The 19,324-nt window shown below is 38.4% G+C and overlaps 1 protein-coding gene across 5 annotated transcripts in view; it reads right to left on the bottom strand.

Annotated features, from left to right (window-relative positions):
* Nucleotides 1-18,893, bottom strand: part of LOC102695247 (transcriptional-regulating factor 1) — a 97,630-nt gene extending 78,737 nt beyond the window's left edge. For 4 of the 5 annotated variants that reach the window (XM_069197612.1, XM_069197610.1, XM_015358272.2 and 1 more), the window contains exon 1: nt 18,698-18,893. The gene's annotated coding sequence lies outside the window, so the exon portion shown is untranslated. The remainder of the gene's footprint in view (nt 1-18,697) is intronic. The other variant, XM_069197609.1, reaches the window with a different exon arrangement.
* Between the last annotated feature and the right edge of the window lie 431 nt (nt 18,894-19,324).

Genomic DNA, 19,324 nt, shown 5'->3' on the forward strand with positions numbered 1-19,324 from the left:
ACCCCAAGACAGTTTCCTGATAAGAAAATCCCACCAGCTCTGTCCTATTTATTATTTCTGATCCCTTCTGCTGCAACTAACTTTTACTCACAACAGCAAACTAGTTGCAAGCATGTTTCGTCCTAGTTAGACAGCAACTAAAGTTGGACATTAATGGTACCTTTTTACAAGTAGCTTCCCCAACACCGACACTGTAAAAACTTCTGCTTTCATGTCAGCATTTAGTGCAGGGCTAGAGTTTTCCATACTGTGTAAAAATAAACAAAAAAACACAAAAGGTCTCTCAAGGAAGCCAAGAGCAGCTTTGAATACATAAGCAGTTAAAGACAGTATTTACTCATAATTTTCAATCTGTTTCTGATCTTTATTACTGCAGGAAAAATCTATCTATGTAAGAGTCGAAGCTAAAAGACTGAAGTCACACCTTTTACATGGGAAGTTACTTTTCATCTCTACCCTGATGTGCCCTTTATAACACTAGAAAAGAAACACAATATTTCGGCTGGAGCCTTCTTTGGGAGTCACGACTAGGCTTTCTAACCACCTCCTATTCCTTTACAGCTGTCGTCGTTATAATATCATTCCTAAAGGATTTTGTCTGAAATTTAACACTTTTTCCTTTGACTCTGACACCACCCAGAGTAACACTCGGAGACTTCTACAACAATTTTCGAGGAAACTAATGCTTTTCTACCGTTTTCTCCCTCAAACAACAGATTACCGTTTCTGACAACAACATCAAAGAAGCTAAGGAATTTTTTTGGCTAACAGCTCCACATCGTCGTCCTTTCATAACTAACCCCATCAGATCCACAGCCGATGAAGGCTCCACAGCCGAAACATTGTGTTTCTTTTCTTCTCTTTTCAGCCTGGAATAAACCTTTACTTGTTCCTTTTCAGCCTACGCATGCTGAGGTACCTACCTACTTGAACTACTTTAGAACACTATTTGTCTGTACTAAACAAGCACTTACGCACTACTGCAACTGAACACAGCAGAGAAACAGTCGTTTCAACAAAGATCCACAGGCAAAGCGGTGGTTCTACAGAAACAGTTTTGTCTTCAGAAAGGTTGGTGGTCACAGCATAAATGGTAAAGGTTCAAAGGAACGGAAATCAATGCTCATCACAACAGTTAGAAAGTGATGTGCCAAACGCACGGTGAAAGGGTGCTTTAATAATGTCTTTCTAGCTCTGCGACTGTTTCTCTCACTTCACTCCCCACGCCAACACGACGGCCATGCACAGGTCTGCTGGAGGCTGCAGAAGTCCAGCGGCCACCTGGTAAGACCACAAAAGCCTGCAGGGCTCGTCACGAACGAGCAACGGCAGAGACGCTGCAAAAAGCAGAAGAATAATTTAACATCTAATGAGCGTTTTACACAACACGCCCCATAAAATAGTTTGGGCACGGCCCCCAATCGATTCTTGTTCGGTAAGGAATATTTCTGAATGCCATCAACTAGTTTGTCTGCGATTTCAAAGCTGCTATAACATCTCAAATCCCTTTAATAAATCTGGACTTCATGATCCCTATTTTACACTGTGGGCAAACTGATAACACTGGAATCCCAATAGATAATGTTCTTGAATTGGAAAAATTCAACAAAGGCACTCATTCATGAGACAAACTGACGTGTGACGTGGCACTGTCACATTAAATTCCATTTCATTCATTATGAGGCATCATGCATTATGAAAAAGCCTAAAACAACATTTATGTACTCAATTGTCCTGAAGCCTCATTTGTTTTTTCCCCCCGTTATTTTCACTACAAGTCAATGTGAAAAGGATTATTTTCTTAGAGACTTGACACCACACAACATGATCATCTGTTTTGCAGTCAGTTCTTATTGGAATGGTTGCGAATGTTAGGCTCGATGTTTGTTTTTCATATGCAGTGGGAGAGGGGTGGCATATTGAAGGCTGGTCCTCCCTGAAAAACCACCAAGCCTCTTGGGCAGCAGAAGTACCAGTTTATTACAGGGCTTACTGCCACTTTGATAAGAGCTTTTCTGAACATTTCTCTGCAGTAGGCTGCACAGACGGTGCTTGTACTCTATTTCTACTGAGTGTGGCTTGTGAAGCTAAATGAGATGACTGAATATTCAACTCTTGTGTGAAGACTTTGTGCAATGTACAGGTTACACCACATTGAACTGTATGCTGTGCTGTTCCATTGCTCACAATAAAAACAGTAAAATCAAAAACATCAAACACAATGATATGACTGTCAAAAAAAGCAGAAAGGAGAAAGAAACAGGGATTTTTTTTTACCACTGACTGTTGAAGCGCAGCTTAAAACAACAAAGTAGCTCATACGATCTCTCTGAAAAATCATTTTTCAGCCATAATTGTTCAGATTTTCTTTATTTGGAGTACTTGTCTTTGTCCTTTATATGAAAATAACTAAAACATGAAAGTAAAATGTACTGTAGTAGAAAAATCTTGCATCATTTACTTGATTTCTTTTGCATTTTGTTAAACTAAAGAACCCACAAGCTTACAAAGAATGAATGACAGAAATATAGCAACTCCCAGGTCATTTGTATTCATATTCGTTTGAATATTTATATATTTACTTAAACACTACACCCTTATCCTTGTCTACTGTATGTGTTCCAACTGAAACTGTTACCTGTAATCTAAAGCTGGAATAGAATTTCATTAATTCTTTGTAATATTGATATAAAATTCATTGTTTCAGTTATATTGAACTGTTGTACTGTAATTTATTTCTCGTGATTTCTGCATCACTACACAAACATGCTACATCTCATGGACTATCTTAATTAAGTCATACAAATCTGGTCACAGTTGATAAAGTCATACAAAATAAGGGATTCATTTATTATTATTATTCTTAGTTTAAAGTTTTTCTGTTCACACATTCTGTATGCTCAGATCTCATTTGCATACCACCAAGATCCATCATTTTATGAATCAAGTATAAAACAATACCCAGGATTTTTAGTTTCAGAATGGAAATAACCAAAATGTTTCGTGACTTTGTGGGCTAGCTTATGTTGTGGATGGAACAGCTAGAAGTTAGAAGGCTCCTTCTATTGAATGGGCAGTTATCTCAAATGAACATATTTTTATGAAATGACACTAATATGTAACAGATCTATTTATAAAAAGGAAGTGGTAAATGAATTAAAACAGAAGAGAACCTTTCTCTGTAATCTATCTTGCCAATTCAGGTACTGTACAGTACTGCTTCAAAAACCTTTATTAAGAACCAACGTCCTACAGTCACTTATGAATTTGGTATACCGGAGGAAGAATATTATATTTATGTTCTTTTAATATACAGAGAATTAATGCGACCTACACTACATAAAAAACGTGTTTCACCTTAGTTCACAGACCCAGAAGTTTCTTTGTGTTGTAATAAAGAAACTTAGTTTGAGACAGTAGCAGCCATTTACAAAATAAAAAGGAGGTGGCTAATCATGAATGATAACTGATGAGCTGGGAACAAAAAAGTCTGATCAAAATGATACAAGATGGCAGGTTTTGTTTCTTAAACTGGGCAACAACCACCATATCTGTCTACTATCTTTCTACTGTGTCTACTATCTTTCTGTGCACTGAAGTTACTGTATACAGGTGCACATAAAATATACCGTACATATGTGAGACAGGGCACACTATATAATGCCACAAGGATCAGTACTCTTTCTGAAAGCCTTCCTAAATCAGTGTGTTCTAGTTTTCATGGGTCGCTGTGTATAAATGGCTCAAGTGGTACACCTGATCATTTTTCAGATTATTTTAACACATCTCTAAGTCACAGTGACTCTGATCATCACACTTAACTTCAACAGATGGCACTGCAAAGTTATGTAGTTTGGATAAAGAACACAAAGTAAATCTGCCAAAAATAGTTGTAAAATCCACAGGAAATTAAACACCATGCAGGTGAATATACAATACTACACCATCATGTACTTTTCCCCCCACTATTCATGTTCAAACTATGAATGTGGGAGTCAGTTATGCAATTAAGTAACCATAAACAAGGCAAATTATGACTTCATCCACTTATTACAGCTCCACATTATTACAGAGAACTGATCCTATTTGAGTTTCTGATAGGAAAGTGAAAAGTCAGGTCCAGAAAGTCATTTGTAAAGTGGCTATTTTTGAAAATGACCACTAACCTTAAACCTTAACCTAATGTTAGTACCAGTACCAGGCTACATTTACACACATCATCTGTCATTATATTTTTCAAACAATTATAAGGAACACTTGCAACATTTAGCTCCAGTGCAAATAATCTGTACCAGTATTTTACTCTTCACACATATTGTAATCTAACTAAATATCCAAAAATATGTTAAAGTTAAATTAAAATATTCTTTTAATTTGGTTTACAGACCATCATCTCCCCCTGCTAGATGTGCATCTTTAAAATTACTCTTCAGTAAAAAGTCTTCACGATGTTCTGGTATGTTGGCCTTATGGATAGAGTAATGTACCCCATTACACTACTACTTTATTTTACTAGCTTTGAAGAGATAAAAAATAAAGAATTGTTTTTGTCACTAGATCAAGCTTTTACATACTGTAGTTGTATAAAATTATACTTCTCTTGATTTCTTCAAAAATATCAATTTAGCCCATGTTTTAGCATGTGCTAGTAAATATTAGACACATTAGAATGTTTGATGTAACCATTAAATATACTACTGATAGCATGGGACCATGAAAACAGATGTTGCATTAATAAGACTCTCCTTGCCTGATTAGAATAATTAACTGATGGAAGAAGTTAAATATTTAGTTTACACTGGATAAATGTCACAAATGGTTAAGTGCACATAAATCCTTTGTACCGCCCTGAATTTTGTTATTCTATTTTTCTTTCACTTTCTTTTTGCTTGTGTTGAACACTGTAGTGTGTGTGCTATTGTTCAGTGCTTTGCGTTTCTTGAAAAGTGCGCATATTATTATCAGAAAACTACTGTAATGAAGATACCGAGAGCAAGTTGACTAGTACTGTAAATGCCGCTCAGACGAAAACTGTGCTTGTGCTGCAGTGTTTTGGGCATGATTCACCAGCCTCAGAGGAGGAAGGCACAGGACTGAATAGCTGACAGGGGAAGTTGAGGTAGAGTTAGAGGCACACTTAAAGTTGTAACAATAGTGCAATTCTAAGGCAATAATTTTCAGTCAAACAGTAATGATAAGATCTTTAATGAAAAGGTCACATTAGATGATATGATAGATCGATACTTTATTGATCCCGTGAGGGAAATTGCAGTGCAACAGCATCTTAACACACACAACACAGCCACAGTGTAACGAATTATATAATAAAAGTACAATACATACAATACAATACAAGAGTTACTCACAGTCCGGACACAAGAACAAACTAGAACAGAACAGTACATAGAAAATCGTATCACACATATGAATATAAATATAGATGTAACTATAGATATAAATATAAATGTATTGCACAGGTCCCTGGCATATATTGCACAAAAAGTGGTTGTAAACAGGAAAAAGAAAAAGAAAAAGAAAGAGAACAGATGTAGCAGTAGAGGTGTAGATGCGTTTAGTCCAGAAACAGGTCACTGTCGAAATGCTATTATTTTATTTATTATTTGCTATTATTTGCTATATCCAATAATAGCAAAAAAAACTGTTAAATAATTATAGATTTTCACACTTATTGACTGCCCAGGTGCTTCCACACAAAGATATTTTTGGAGATGCCGCATAGAATTCTAGTTGCTACTAATTAAGTTTATTTCAAAGAGCCAATGACACACGAATGTGATGTGAAGTTGTGACTAACCTATAGAAAACAGCAATACATTAAAACAGAGACAAAAATAATAAATTCTGACCGAATAGCATAAGAGCACCACCTGAAAATCCCAGATATTCCCTCTGAAGACACTCTTAAGATTTCTGAAGACTTTAGTAAACTAGTGATTTGTTCAGATGCCGATCACTAGCAGCCTCAAAAACTTTTTCCATTATTTTTAAGTGCTGCAATAAGAAACAACCACACATCACTCTGGGTGGGAGTAGTTTCCAATAACCATGTGTAAAAACATCAATGAGCATATACAGTATGTGTGGTGAAACAGACTGTCCTGTTCAGCTTTCTTAAACTTGGAGGGGAACCTAAATTTAACAGCCTGGGAGTCAAAACAAACATCTGGGGTTTCCAAAAAGATGCACAAGGTTATCCATGAAATGGTGTAAAGACCACAGAACTTGCTTTAATTCTGATACATACACAACACAACAGAAGTGGTTTTTTTTTTTACTCATCTCCACATTAGGAAGTGCTTTGGGTGTGAAAGGCTTAACCAATTTTTGGCATTATTCAAATTTTAATCGCAATAACTGGTTCAGTTAACTAATTATGAATCCTGTAAATGAGGGTTCTATGGCTCTGTCCTATCACTACCCAAGATGTAGGTGAATCTGTCTTGATCTTTTTCATAATGATCTTGTCTCAGTCATAACACTTGTTTGTAGTGTGCTTCCAAAAAATACTAATTACCTTCAAGTAGAAGCGAACTACCATTAAATCCAAGTCTTTAAAACACTGCCCCTCTGTATCAGAGTATGCACTCTGACCCCAATATGTTTGGATGGCTTTCATTCTTTTTCACAAAGATCAGAAGCACATCACAATTTCCCCATAGTATGCAGTCAGACAGCACTGCCTCAGGATTAATACTCTTTTTTCCCTTTAATGTGTGAAACCCGCTCAGAAAGTTGTATTGTAAATGGGGTCAGACCTCAATTGAAAGAGTGTGAAAAGTGTCAACAACAGTCTGTGAAATGGAAAATTTCATGGTCTGATTTTTCAATGCATTTGCAGAGGAGAAATGAAAACAGACACTTTTTTAGATTGTTATTTCAAACATTAATGCACATACAGTAGATACAGTACATATAAGCCAAGTGATTTAAAACAGTCTGGAAACCTCAGGTTTCTCACATGCTCATCTTCCAAAATTAAAGAGGAAAAGTGGAACTAAATAGAGACCAAACCAAAAAGTATGCGCAAGCTGTTTTTGAATGATCAGTTACAAAACCTGAAAGCAAAAATTCTGGATAAAATGCAAATGTTTCTCTTTGACAGCGACCTTGAGAAACGTAGTGTTTCCAATGCATGTCAGAGGACACGCTTTCAACTTAGCTGACATTAACACATAGTTCAAGGTACTTCACACGTCTCACAACATCCTGTGAATTTCACCTGATAATGCTGTTTAGAACTCTGCTCTTGACAGTGGAGGAGTAAGTCAGACAAGGCCCTACATAATTATTAAGATTACACATAATGTAATTTTTAAAAATGTTTTCAATTACTCATTGCCACCATTTTCAGCAAAAAGCCAGTTTCACTGAATTCTGTTATTTGAAGAAAGATCATCAATATAAAATTTAAGAAATTGAAAAGAACGTGCCTAGCAATTCTGAAGGCAATTTCTGTGGCTGATCAGAGGTGAAATCATATAATTTTATCAGAAGTCTAATATAACTACTTCATGATTTTTAACCCACACTACAAATTCATCAGTGGTGTGGTGTTCTACTGCGAACATCAAATTACTCTTGTAGTGCACCCTTAACTATTACTACAGGCATAGCAGAGTATGAATAAAACTCCAGCCATTTTTACAAACTGATCATTTATATGAATGTGCAATTAAAATAAACAGCAGAAGAACTTAAATAGTAATGATTTTTGCCATGACAATGACATACCCCAAGCAAATGGAAGCTATGCAAGTGGCGACTTCTGTCTATTTCCACTATTCACAGTTAATATTACAACCAATATAAATCCCTTATAATCCCTTAGTATCCGACATGTTTTTGAAAACACATATAACCAGTACAAAGGATGGGCAAGGGCATATATTAATAAATTATGAAAGATAAATGACAAATTCTTAAAAGGAAACCAAAATCCTGCTGAAAAGCTGCTCAACTCTCTGATGTGTTCATTTTTTAAGTATATTTCCTCCTCGCACCTTGGAGCTGTGTTTGACCTGTGTTTGACACAGGCCCAGATCCGATGTCAGATTTATTGATAGCAGAGTCCAGACAACAAACGGTGCCCATCAACAGCACAACTCCACATAGTGGAGTCTTTGTCGCTTCTTAAACGCCCTGTTATACTGTCATACATCCCTTCAACGCCACAGCTCTGAAAGACGCTGCTCCCCTGAAGACTCGGGCACTGACATGTGCTCACGCGCCTTCTAAGCACTGGCATGTGCCCTTTCAGAGAGTGTTAAATGACACAGATGCGGTGTGGAATGCATGTGAAATAGGAAGAAAAGTGGCCCTCCGGGACTCTCTTTCCCATCTCTCCTGAGCGCTCAGCTAGAATCTAGAGACCAATCAGGGGTCTTTAAAAAAGCAATTAGGGGTCCCCGCCAAAAGAAATGAAAGCTTCCACCCAACATCAATACAGTATATCCAACCAACACTCTAAAATGTGCGTTCAATCGATTCCCATTTGAAGATACTGACAATCCTAATTCCTGCAGAATGGCATTTCTACAATTTGTGGTAAGTACCAGCATTTCAATTGGTGTATTTATAAAAATGTATATATACATTTGCATGTGGAAGCTGGGGCTTCTATTCAGTTCAAGAGGTTAAAAAAAGAGTCCCTTGTCAAAATGTGGGAAACGTTTGAATTACTCCTAATTTAAGCCAGGGGTTTGCTATGGGCCTGCTCAACATGTGAAAACAGGAAATGGTGTTGTTTATCAACACAATCACCAACAAATGCATAAGGATTATTGCAGTTTGCTATACATATTTCAGACAGACTAGAAATTACCCTACAGTTCCAATCAACATCTAACTGTACAAATACCCCCCACCTCACTCACTTGTACCTGGCTGTTACAATATGAGGTTACAGCATACTGCCAAAAGAAATGTGTATATACTCTGTGGTTCTGACTCTTTGGTTAGAAAACAGTACTGCTGAGATACATTTCTCAAAATGCTTGCTTCTTGAAAGCTAAACCACACTTACTCAATCCAGGTCATCATCTTTAATCATTATAAATCAACCAATTATATTCACTACTGTACTTTGTTTAAGGATGTTTATAGCACAAAAATTGTAATTTTTGCATGAATACGAAAAAGTAATTATTGCATGAATACAACACTCTAAATATACCATTTGTTAATATTTATCTCTCTTACTGTTGTCCATACTTTTAGTCTGTGTTCAGACTAGGACAGTTTTATGTCGTGTCTGCAAGCAGTATTGTTCTTTCCTGAGTGAAGCATAGACATATAGCTTATTTGTAAAAAAAACAATGTACTGAAGTCACCTGAAGAGATGGTCTCGTTATGTTTGGAAAGTAAGCCGGGGTCACAGGCAACAGACGGATTTTCCACACAGGAAATGAACCTGAACTTTAGCTTTAATGAATGTGCATTCATTCACAGGTATACATGATATGCCATGCAATTAATGAGATAGATAACATCTAACAGCTGGATATAAGGAGTGCACCACTGTCAATTTTACTTTCTGTAGCTGCCTATGAAAGACGTTCCTGTCATCAGATGAATGCCCCAGTGTTGTATCACAGGGGGAAAACAATAAGAACATGCAGTAACACTGTGCACAGCGTAATCCATTCCTTTCACTACACTGTCAAAACCACTAGTTAAAAATAAAAAAGATGCTTATTCTGTATAGCACTGCTCTAAAAATTGTTCATTCGGCACAGCACTCTTCTTCTGTTTGCATATTTTTGAAATTCTAGCTGAATGAATTAACTTCCATGAACAGCAAGAGACTGACATGTTCTTTCATACCAAACAAGAGAAGCAAGTCTGAAATGGGACCCATGTGGAAGCAAGACAGTGAAAGGACATGTCATGAACATTGAAAATGGAATGAAAGGACTGTGAATTTTAATTTTTTTAGCTAGCACTCATATTTTAATTGTGTGGGGGAGACACGCTTTCCAACAAATCTGGTAGGAGAATATGTTTGAGGTCATCAACAAAATCAAAGTGGATTTAACTAGCAGGTCTTCACAAATGACACTACACGTTAGAACCTTCATTATAAAGATGGGCTTACTCCTTCGCATTAACTTCTTATGTTCCATTTCACTCCCACTATATACAAAAATGATCCTTTTAATAATAATCCATTACTAAGGTGCAGACGTCACCTGGATTACATGTGGTAGCCATTATGCACCAGGAACTCCACCACACAGCAGATCAGGTGGGCAAGTGAGAAACTGTTTCACTGAACAGTATTAAGGGAAGCTCAGAAAAGCTAGTCTGTGCAAATCCAGAGTGGAATTTAGCTAGGATGCTGGGGTTACACCACTACTTTTATGAAGAGTCTCACTGGATCTTTAATGACCACATAGTCACGAGAGGGGTTTAATGTCTCATCTGATGGAGAGCGCCTCCTACAGTACGCAGGGGCATCGGTTTGTAAATTCTTATCCAGCAGGGGGAGTTCCACCTACTGGTCCTCCAACACCACTTACAGCAGCAACTGGGTTGTCGGACGTCTTCCATCCCAGCAGGGACCCAGCCTTGCTTAGTTTCTGACATGTGATCAGATTAGGCCACAGTGTGGTAAGGCTGCTGTTGAAATTACCTCTGATTCAAACTGTTTTAATGGAAGGGATATGCGATCATGTATTTGACCAACATGTTAATGGAGACATGTTGTACCTGTTTGAATATTATTCATGGTCTTTTTTTTTAGTTGAAGGTGCTTAGGATTGGACACAGGATTGTGACAACAAGTAGCCTACAGTGTGATCACAAGCACTGTCCTTGAAGTCTGCCACTTAATACAGAAGAACTTCACGGAGGGATGACAGCTAGAAGGAATGGAATCGTTTAATCCAGATAGGGTGCACAAGTGTTCCTCGTCAGCAGGCTATTGAATGGGTATGTGGCTGGGTACCAACTGCCCCCAGTATTTTCAGAAAGCCATGCAATTCATAAAACTCAACGAGCACCTTCTTCCTTGCATCTGCTGTAGAAAATGTTATGATCTGTACACCATGTTCACACAAACCACTGCCATTTAGGACACTTCAGTAAAGTGTCTTGATATGGCTGCTTTACGTTTTCCCATAGCAATTACCTGCTACTTCCATGACAAATTCCACTTACATAAATCTAGAATGCAGTTTGCACTTGCAATGAAATAGAAAGCAACTTTGTCTCGTTATATGCTTTTGGTTTTGATCAAGCAAATCACACATATTTGGCTTTTTTTAACCCAGCAAGCCTTTGACTGGAAAGTTCAAGTATGATTAATTGATCTAAAAATCATCTCCATGCTAGCATCTCTGCTGTACCAAACTTGAAGAGTTAAATCCGTGACATTACAAATAATAATCTTGTATATAGCACTTTCTTTTCCCAATTATTCATTTAGCACTTGCACATGAAATGTGGAAGTGCTCTGGACGTGAAACTAAGTACTGTATATTTAAAACTGAGAATGGGCGACAGTTCTTTATACAAAACGGTTGAGGGAGTCGAGGACAAGCTGTCCAGCCATGTTGTAAAAAGCTAAATAAATCACTTTTTAAGAAACAGCTGGATGAGATCCTCTGATAAATTATCTACTAAAAATCGAGACGGGCTAAAATGGCTTTTTCAATTTGCTAACCTTCTTATGTTCCTAATGTACGCTACATTACACCATCAGCTCCAGATAAAAGTTGTTCTCAATCCCCTTGTCAGAGACACACTCAGGGTTCACTAAGTACCTAACCATGTTCCGCAAGTCCTGCAATAGAGCCCTCTAGGACTTAAGTGACTTATGTGATGTGTTAAGTACAGTAAGACACTGATATTCACAGGTTCTACATCTGTGATGTGATTTTGCCTATTCACACAATAATTGGTGACCAAATTATTTATATATTTGTAGATCAAAATCGCCTGCTCACAGGCTACATTGCAGGAAATTACTGTAAATGTGGAACCAGTTTGCTCATCTTCATCTCGTCGATCTCTTTTACCCAACCTGCATCGGGCTGTAGTAAAGTCACAGCTTCCTAAACAAAGAGCTAACTTGTTTTTGTAGAAGTGCATCATGGGTTATGCTTTGGTTATTCAGTTTCCGTCAGGATAGTGTTAGATGTACATTATGTGTAGACCCGTTATCAGAATCTACGTACTGTCACTGTAGGTGACTCAGTGTTGTGCTCTGACATAAAATATGAAATAACACAAAACCTCCATGATTCGCTAAACTTTTAAAGACTTAGTGTGTCTTGTGGAAAAGGATAAGAGGTTTTATACAGTACAGTAGTGCTGCAATCATAACAGTTATAAAAACAAAATCTAAAAAGTAAAGAAAATATGCTCTAATAAGAATAAAAAAATAACCTTATACAGGGTATGCTGTAATACCATAACAGTGAGCTAATGTATTTGCTTGCACATGCTATAACTTGAAATATAGTGGGAAAACAAGTTTACAGTATTCATTTTTACTAAAAATACCTACTACCAATAAATACTAACACTATTTCTGAAATATTACTACAGTAATGTTTGTTTCATGAGGCTTGGAAACATTACCCTATCTTCCCCACTAGGTATTAAGTCCCACATTTGTGAAATCACCATTTGCTGAGACTTCAAGGTACCTGAACTTCCTGAATGCTGAGGTTTCACTGGTCTCTCTGATTTAGTGTTCCAATGACCCCAAACTGCTGCTGCTCAATAACAACAAGTGCCACCCTACTGTTAATCTTCATGCACACTTTGTACTGGCAGGTCTACATAGCAAAGTCTTTTGCTGTGCTGGGTGCACACTGAGATCACCCTCAGTAAAAAATCAGAAGAAAGTTAGAAGACAGTTTGTGTCCAGGACTGTGCTGCTAGCCTGAACAACCGGACAAAGATCAAAAGCCATAATAAAAAATGAAAATAAAATCGATATCTTTGAATTGTACTGCTTATGATTAAAGTGACGCGCCCACAGTTTTTTCATCACCTGGCCTACAGTATATTAACAGCTAACTTGATTGCAATGAAAACAACAATGGCTATTTTTAACTGCAAATCTTTTAATTACCATAAATAATGTTGAAGATAAGCACAATTTACCCCAAATGCACAACAAAGCAGGCTAGTCTTTTGTTACCTGACCTACTTATTGGAGTAATAGTCATATGGTGTTGATAATTATATCTAAGGCACTGCTTTTCTTTTTCATGTACAGCACTGCATCTCTTTGATGTGAATGGTCCTCCGATAAACGTGGTGACTTTCCCCCAGCTGTGCAATGAAACAAGGTGATTGATCCACTATACTGAGATCAGGCAAGAAAGATTAACAGTCATTACAGAACCAATCACCAATGTATCTAATTAATTGCCGCTTTTAATTTCAGCACACATATAGTTTACAGTTACAGAAGATTCGAGAATGGAGTATTTTGCTACCCACTTCTTAATTTCTGGATATGTTAACACCAAGAAATGATTTAAACCATCTCTAAAATGGTTTTAAAACAGTTTAAAACGGTTTAACACCATACCAAGACATCAGCAAACTACCCTCTAGGTCAGCATCAGTTTAGCCTCCTGTATAGTTTCAAAAAAAATATTGATTTTTCCACAGGAAGTCTAAGACCGTGAGTACAAAACACTAACAGCACCTTTGGCATTTGACGTTTTTTTTTTCTGTCTTATTAAAGTAAACAATATTAAAATATTGATGTTCTGTGTTTTTCTCCTTTCTTTGTCTTGCATACATAGCTCACTGCTATACCGTCAAGTAGCTACACAATCCAGCACAAAAAAAAGCTGAGGTGGAAAATCTTTCTCAAAGCAGCAATAATGGAAATATGGAAATAACGTGGGAAGAAATACATAGCATTGTCAAATAGGCTAAAATCCATATTCTACATAAGTGGTCTTGAGAAAATTATATTTATTCACTCCTTCAGAGTAAGGTTGGAAAAACCTGCCCGGCAACTATTTTTCCTAGAATATTAGAATACTCAGAAATGCAAATCATCTTAGAAGAAACAACAGAGAAAAGGCCACATATTACAGCACTCACATATTAGCATCTTGTATCCAAAACAAGGGTAATTTGCAATTTGTTAAGATGCAATATGATAATACTACACTTTATATAGGCCTGTTCAGCAGCTCGGCCTTTTAAGACTTTATTCATAAACACTCATTCATTCAAGAATGAGTCACAAAATACGTTGTAGTGAATTCAAGAAACGGAGTGACAATACTCTTGTCTGTTGCGGTATAACTTTCATATAACCCGGCAACAAAGAAACTGCAGGAAAACTAAAATGATGCTGTATAAGCAACTGTAAGCGAAGCAACAACTTATAGTACGTGACTGTAAACACAGTTTTTTCAGTGAAAAATAACTGTGATTATCACAAGGTCTTCAAATATGTCACAGAAGGCTTCTTGCCGCATCATGAAAAAAGGGTAAGACAATAGGTAAAGTGAAATTTTGACTAATCCACCCAATACTCTTCACTGGTGGGGAAATTCAGTTCTTGGCCACCTCAGCGAACGTCTACCACAAGGAGATGGATGCCCTCCGAACAAATGGGTGTGAGTTATTTCCTGAGCCATTCCTGCACTGTCATCGGTGAGCTTCAGTCATCAGGCCAGCATTAAATTCCAAGTGTGGTAATGTGTAGAGTACATGGTCTGTAAGGTCGCTGTGGTAATGGCTCAAAACGAAGATACAGTACAACGTACGGTAGCACTAGACCGTTCTAGTTGAAGAAGTACAGAGTAAGTGGTTCTCACTACCACCTCGTGATCAAAATGCTGTCGGCATCACTTTTCTAACACCTGGACTATAACTGCCTTTGGCGCTGGTGAAGACTTTCAGCTTTTCCATCTGTTTGGCCCAATGAAGAGGCTCCCCGACGTCACAACACACAGGAAGTGTTGACAAGGAAGCCAAAGCAGCAGGGACTAACCAACGCCGGGCTATTACATGGTCATTCCTAACTTTGTGAAGACGTGGGAGAGATATGAGGGTGCGTGAGGGGCACTGAGGGTGTGTGAGAGAAAAAAAAACAACCTTTTCCCACCTGTCTCTCTCTCTTCTTCACCGTGGCTTCACTCTAGAGGCAGCGCTGATCCTTTAGCAAATAATTCTGTCTCTTGCAAGGCACACGTGGTCAATTACTGTTTGGCTGGTGAGTGACACGTTTGTGCAATGTAACCTGTGGTCTACCCCTGCTTCCCGTCTACATGGGCGTTTGTGATATGAACTGATATCAACTCTTATAAGACATTTTCAGCATGGCAGCTTCCTAGCCTTCACAACATTCCACAATTTACCCTCATCGTCTGCTCTTGACGGCACCTCCAATCGCTACATCATGTGCAGTTACAGGGGTCCTCTGGAGCTTCCCATAGCATCTCATGTATGTATATATGTGCACGGACTATACTGTGCGTAATGTGTGAGTACGTTACATTTACATCTTTAATTTGGAATATTGTGTACAATTTTGGCCTGCACACTATAGTAAAGATATAGCTGCTCTGGAATCAGTCCAGAGACCAGCAATCAGATGCATTCCACGGCTCAAGGGAGTGTCATACCCTGACACACTGAAAGAATCTGTCTCTGAACAAAGAAGACCCTGAGGAGACCTGTTACAACTATTCAAGATCCCAAAAAACACCGACAATGTCAACCCAACGGATTTCTTCATAGAGAACAGTGAATCAAGATCCAGCAGACACAAGTGGGACCTATGTGGACGTGGATTAAAGCTTTATCTGAAGGGTTCTGGGAAGGTGGGACAAGCAACCCAGTCATGTTTTTGAACCCAGTACTTTTGCCTCCATCGGGAAACAACTGGATGAGATTTTTTTTGGATCAGTTAACTAGTATCTACCAGGGTAGCTGGGAAGCCGGAATCCATCTCGGCAAACAATGAGTGCAAGGCAGGATACACCCTGGAGAGGACGCCAGTCCATCTCAGAGCACACACAGACAGAATTACACCAGGGCCAATTTGTTCCAGAAGCCAATTAACCTACTATTATGTCTTTGGATTGTAGGAAGAATCCCGTACGAACACAGACAGACCATACAAATGACATGCAGACAGCACACCAGGAACTGAACCCAGGACCGCTGGGCTGCCAGGCTGTAATGCTAGCTACTGTGCCACCCCCAGTGAAGGGTTCTTAGTGGATAATTTCCAAAGTCCCTTTATTTTCTGATTTATATAAGAGTAAAATGATGTAGTTTACTGTTAATTTGTTTGTTGACTAGAACCCTGCGGTCATGCACCATATTTCTTAAATAAGGAAGAAGTAAAGGGTCCAAGCAGAACGCTTTGACTATGGAGCCTTCTTCATCTGAAGCTGCCGTTGCAGCTGACGCGTTTGTAAATACAACTGTATTATTTCTACTACTGAGTTTTTTTTCCCTCACATGCTGAGATCTTTATTAAATGGAAAACTTGTTTCACGATGTACAAACCGAAGGAATTTTCTCCTATTTAACGCAATAACTGGTTGAGTTAAAAGATGTTTCAAAACGGAGTACTTCATTTATTTTGTTATAGCCAAATGTCCCATAAACAAATTAGCATGTTTTGTTATATATTAAAACTGAAAGAGAAAAAGAATCAGAAATTCATAAACATATCGACGCGCTTCCATCTTCTCGTTGTCTCCTGTCTAACTGATCCTTGGATCAATCGTACATTAATGACTGCTAAACGGGCTAGATGTCCCGAAAGCCCGCCTCTTCTTTGGAGCTGTTCTCTGTTACAAATGCGAGTAAGATCGCAAGAATCGATTATGCGATCCTTGCTGTGCCACGTAAATGTAAAGCCGGGCCGATTGTGCAAAACTCCATGAAATTTAGCCTCGCTGACATTTTTTGGCCTTAAAACATTCTCATAATCCTCTGTCTATAGCGCGTCACTTTGCCAACTGCGTTCGTTTTAGCAGTTAAACTTCACTATTTATAACTTGAATATTTAAGTCTATGTACTTAATATGCCTTATAGTGCAGATCAGACGAAAATACACAGTACACGCATCAATATTTTTATACAGTCAAATGTATTTTTTGTTTCGCTAGTGTTCTGTAACCGTCACTGTACAGTAACACGTTTAAGGCGTTTTTTTTTAAGATTGCCCAGTGTCCGGCTAACGTTTTAATGTTACTACAGAACAGTTCAAAAGACTATACTTTCGAGTGGTTTTAACTGGTTCTTAAAATGAGAGATTTTAGTCGTCCGCCTTAAATCCAGTTTAGAAATCCAACAAAACGTTAGTCCGCACGCCCAAAAGAATATTACAGATCACCTTGATGGAGAGTCGATAAGGTCTCATCATTTGCTACCGCCTTAGCTGTTGGCACTGGATAAAAAAAATACGACCGGTGCTTAAAAGAAACGTAATGCTCCTCAAACGGTGACAAGTCAGAACTACAACACACTTGCGCGAGGTGTATCTGTTCAATATTTTTTAAAACCTCCCAAAAATATCTTCAGACTTGCGAAAAAAAGAAAATTCAAACAGCTCCTGCGAAGTACAGGGTCCCGTTTCGCACCGCCGGCACGGCGGGGGGGGCTGCCTGGCGAGTCTGTCTCACAGCCGCACGGAGCATCTTACGGCCCCGGCAGACAGTGGCAGTGCACACGACGGGTTAAAGACTGTACATCGCAGAAAGAGCACGACAAAATACATACATATATATATATATCCTCCAGCCTACTCAAGCAGCGCATCGCTAAAGGCGGATTTCCTGGTTTGAGAAATTGGATGCTATCCCTTTAAAACCAACACATACCGAAAAAAAAGGAAATAAGTCGAGATGTTCTCCACTGGCTACAGCAAACACGGACAGTAGACTAACCCGTCAGGTGTGTATGCGCACACATCGGATGTGTAATTTTCTCACACGGGAGTGGGGCTGGGGACGGGAGGGAGAAAAAAAAAAAAGACAGCTCCCGGAGACACTTCACGGCCAGGTTTCCAAATGCGTTTCAGCGAACGATAATCTTAGTTATAATCCTGCTCATCCAAAGTATTGCAAATCATGCCATGCCCCCAAACTAACTAACTGGGTAGCGGGTGGGCCGAAATAAAGATAAAAAGCGTTAAACTGACCCAGACTTTTCCACTGTCATGCGACTGTGCGCTGCAACACTCGGCACCCCAGTGTCACAAGCACGACATGTCTGTCAATTTCGATGTCAGCTCCATACAACAACTACTGTACTACTATACTGCAAGTATATATATATAGCTTGAAGTGCACGGTACTGTTTGACACCCGACATGAAACTTGCACGTCCGTGAAATTAACCACCTTTTGTGATTTAATTTTTCAGACCACGATTTTTTTTTTAATTTACGGTTTCAATCAAATGGCTTTTCTTGAAGCACCGCGTCACCAATAACTCGAGTCCAACACCTAGCCGCATTTATTCAAACTTAGCAGTGCAACAAATGGTGATTCTTGTCCTGTTCGGAAAATGACACTTCGCCGCATTCAAATTAAAAAAGGGCTCCCTTTCAAATGCATGTCAGGAGTTCCCTTCTGAGAAGGCCCTGCCTGCTGTACATACCGAAACTCTTGCAAAATAAAACTTTTTTTTGATTAATCGTTACTTCCCAGGCGCATCTATTTTTACACCTACCTTTAGAAGGCACGCGTGCAGAACCTTTGTCATGTAGAAAACAACGAGCAAAGGCTGTGAGGTCGCCTCAGGATTGCTGAAGAAATCAGTCCGCTTGAACAGTTGTTTCAATTTAATTTTACATGCAATTTACAATCAACTTGTTCCCTTACCTCCCCTCTACAGGATAGTTTGAGTTATGCCGTACAGCTACAATCCTGTAAACAAGTATCGGTCCGCCGTAAAACATAGCGCCTGCAAATTAGACAGTTTCCAAACAGGTTATAGCCTCTCGGTTCGTTTTTTTAGAAAGTATATTCCATACATTATATACACACGCATAACAATACGTTTAACTACTTTATACATAGATATTTAATCTGAACACGAACCACAATTCATTTTTTGAACTCGTACTGTAATCTGCATGGTAAAATTCTTCCGCGGAGAGATTCTGGTCAAGACTGCAGTTTTTAAAGCAGGAAGTAAAAACGTTAGAAGAAATGCGTATTTTTTTTTACTTTTATAATTTTTGTTATTAATTTGATATATGAAAATATCTATTGAATGTGCAACCGGCTTTAACGTTGTATTTATATGAATTAAAACAAAAGAGTTAATATTTTACAATGCACGCAGGTGTGTGGA

The sequence above is a fragment of the Lepisosteus oculatus genome, chromosome 2, assembly GCF_040954835.1.
Source record: "Lepisosteus oculatus isolate fLepOcu1 chromosome 2, fLepOcu1.hap2, whole genome shotgun sequence".
In the NCBI taxonomy this organism is placed as follows: domain Eukaryota; kingdom Metazoa; phylum Chordata; class Actinopteri; order Semionotiformes; family Lepisosteidae; genus Lepisosteus; species Lepisosteus oculatus.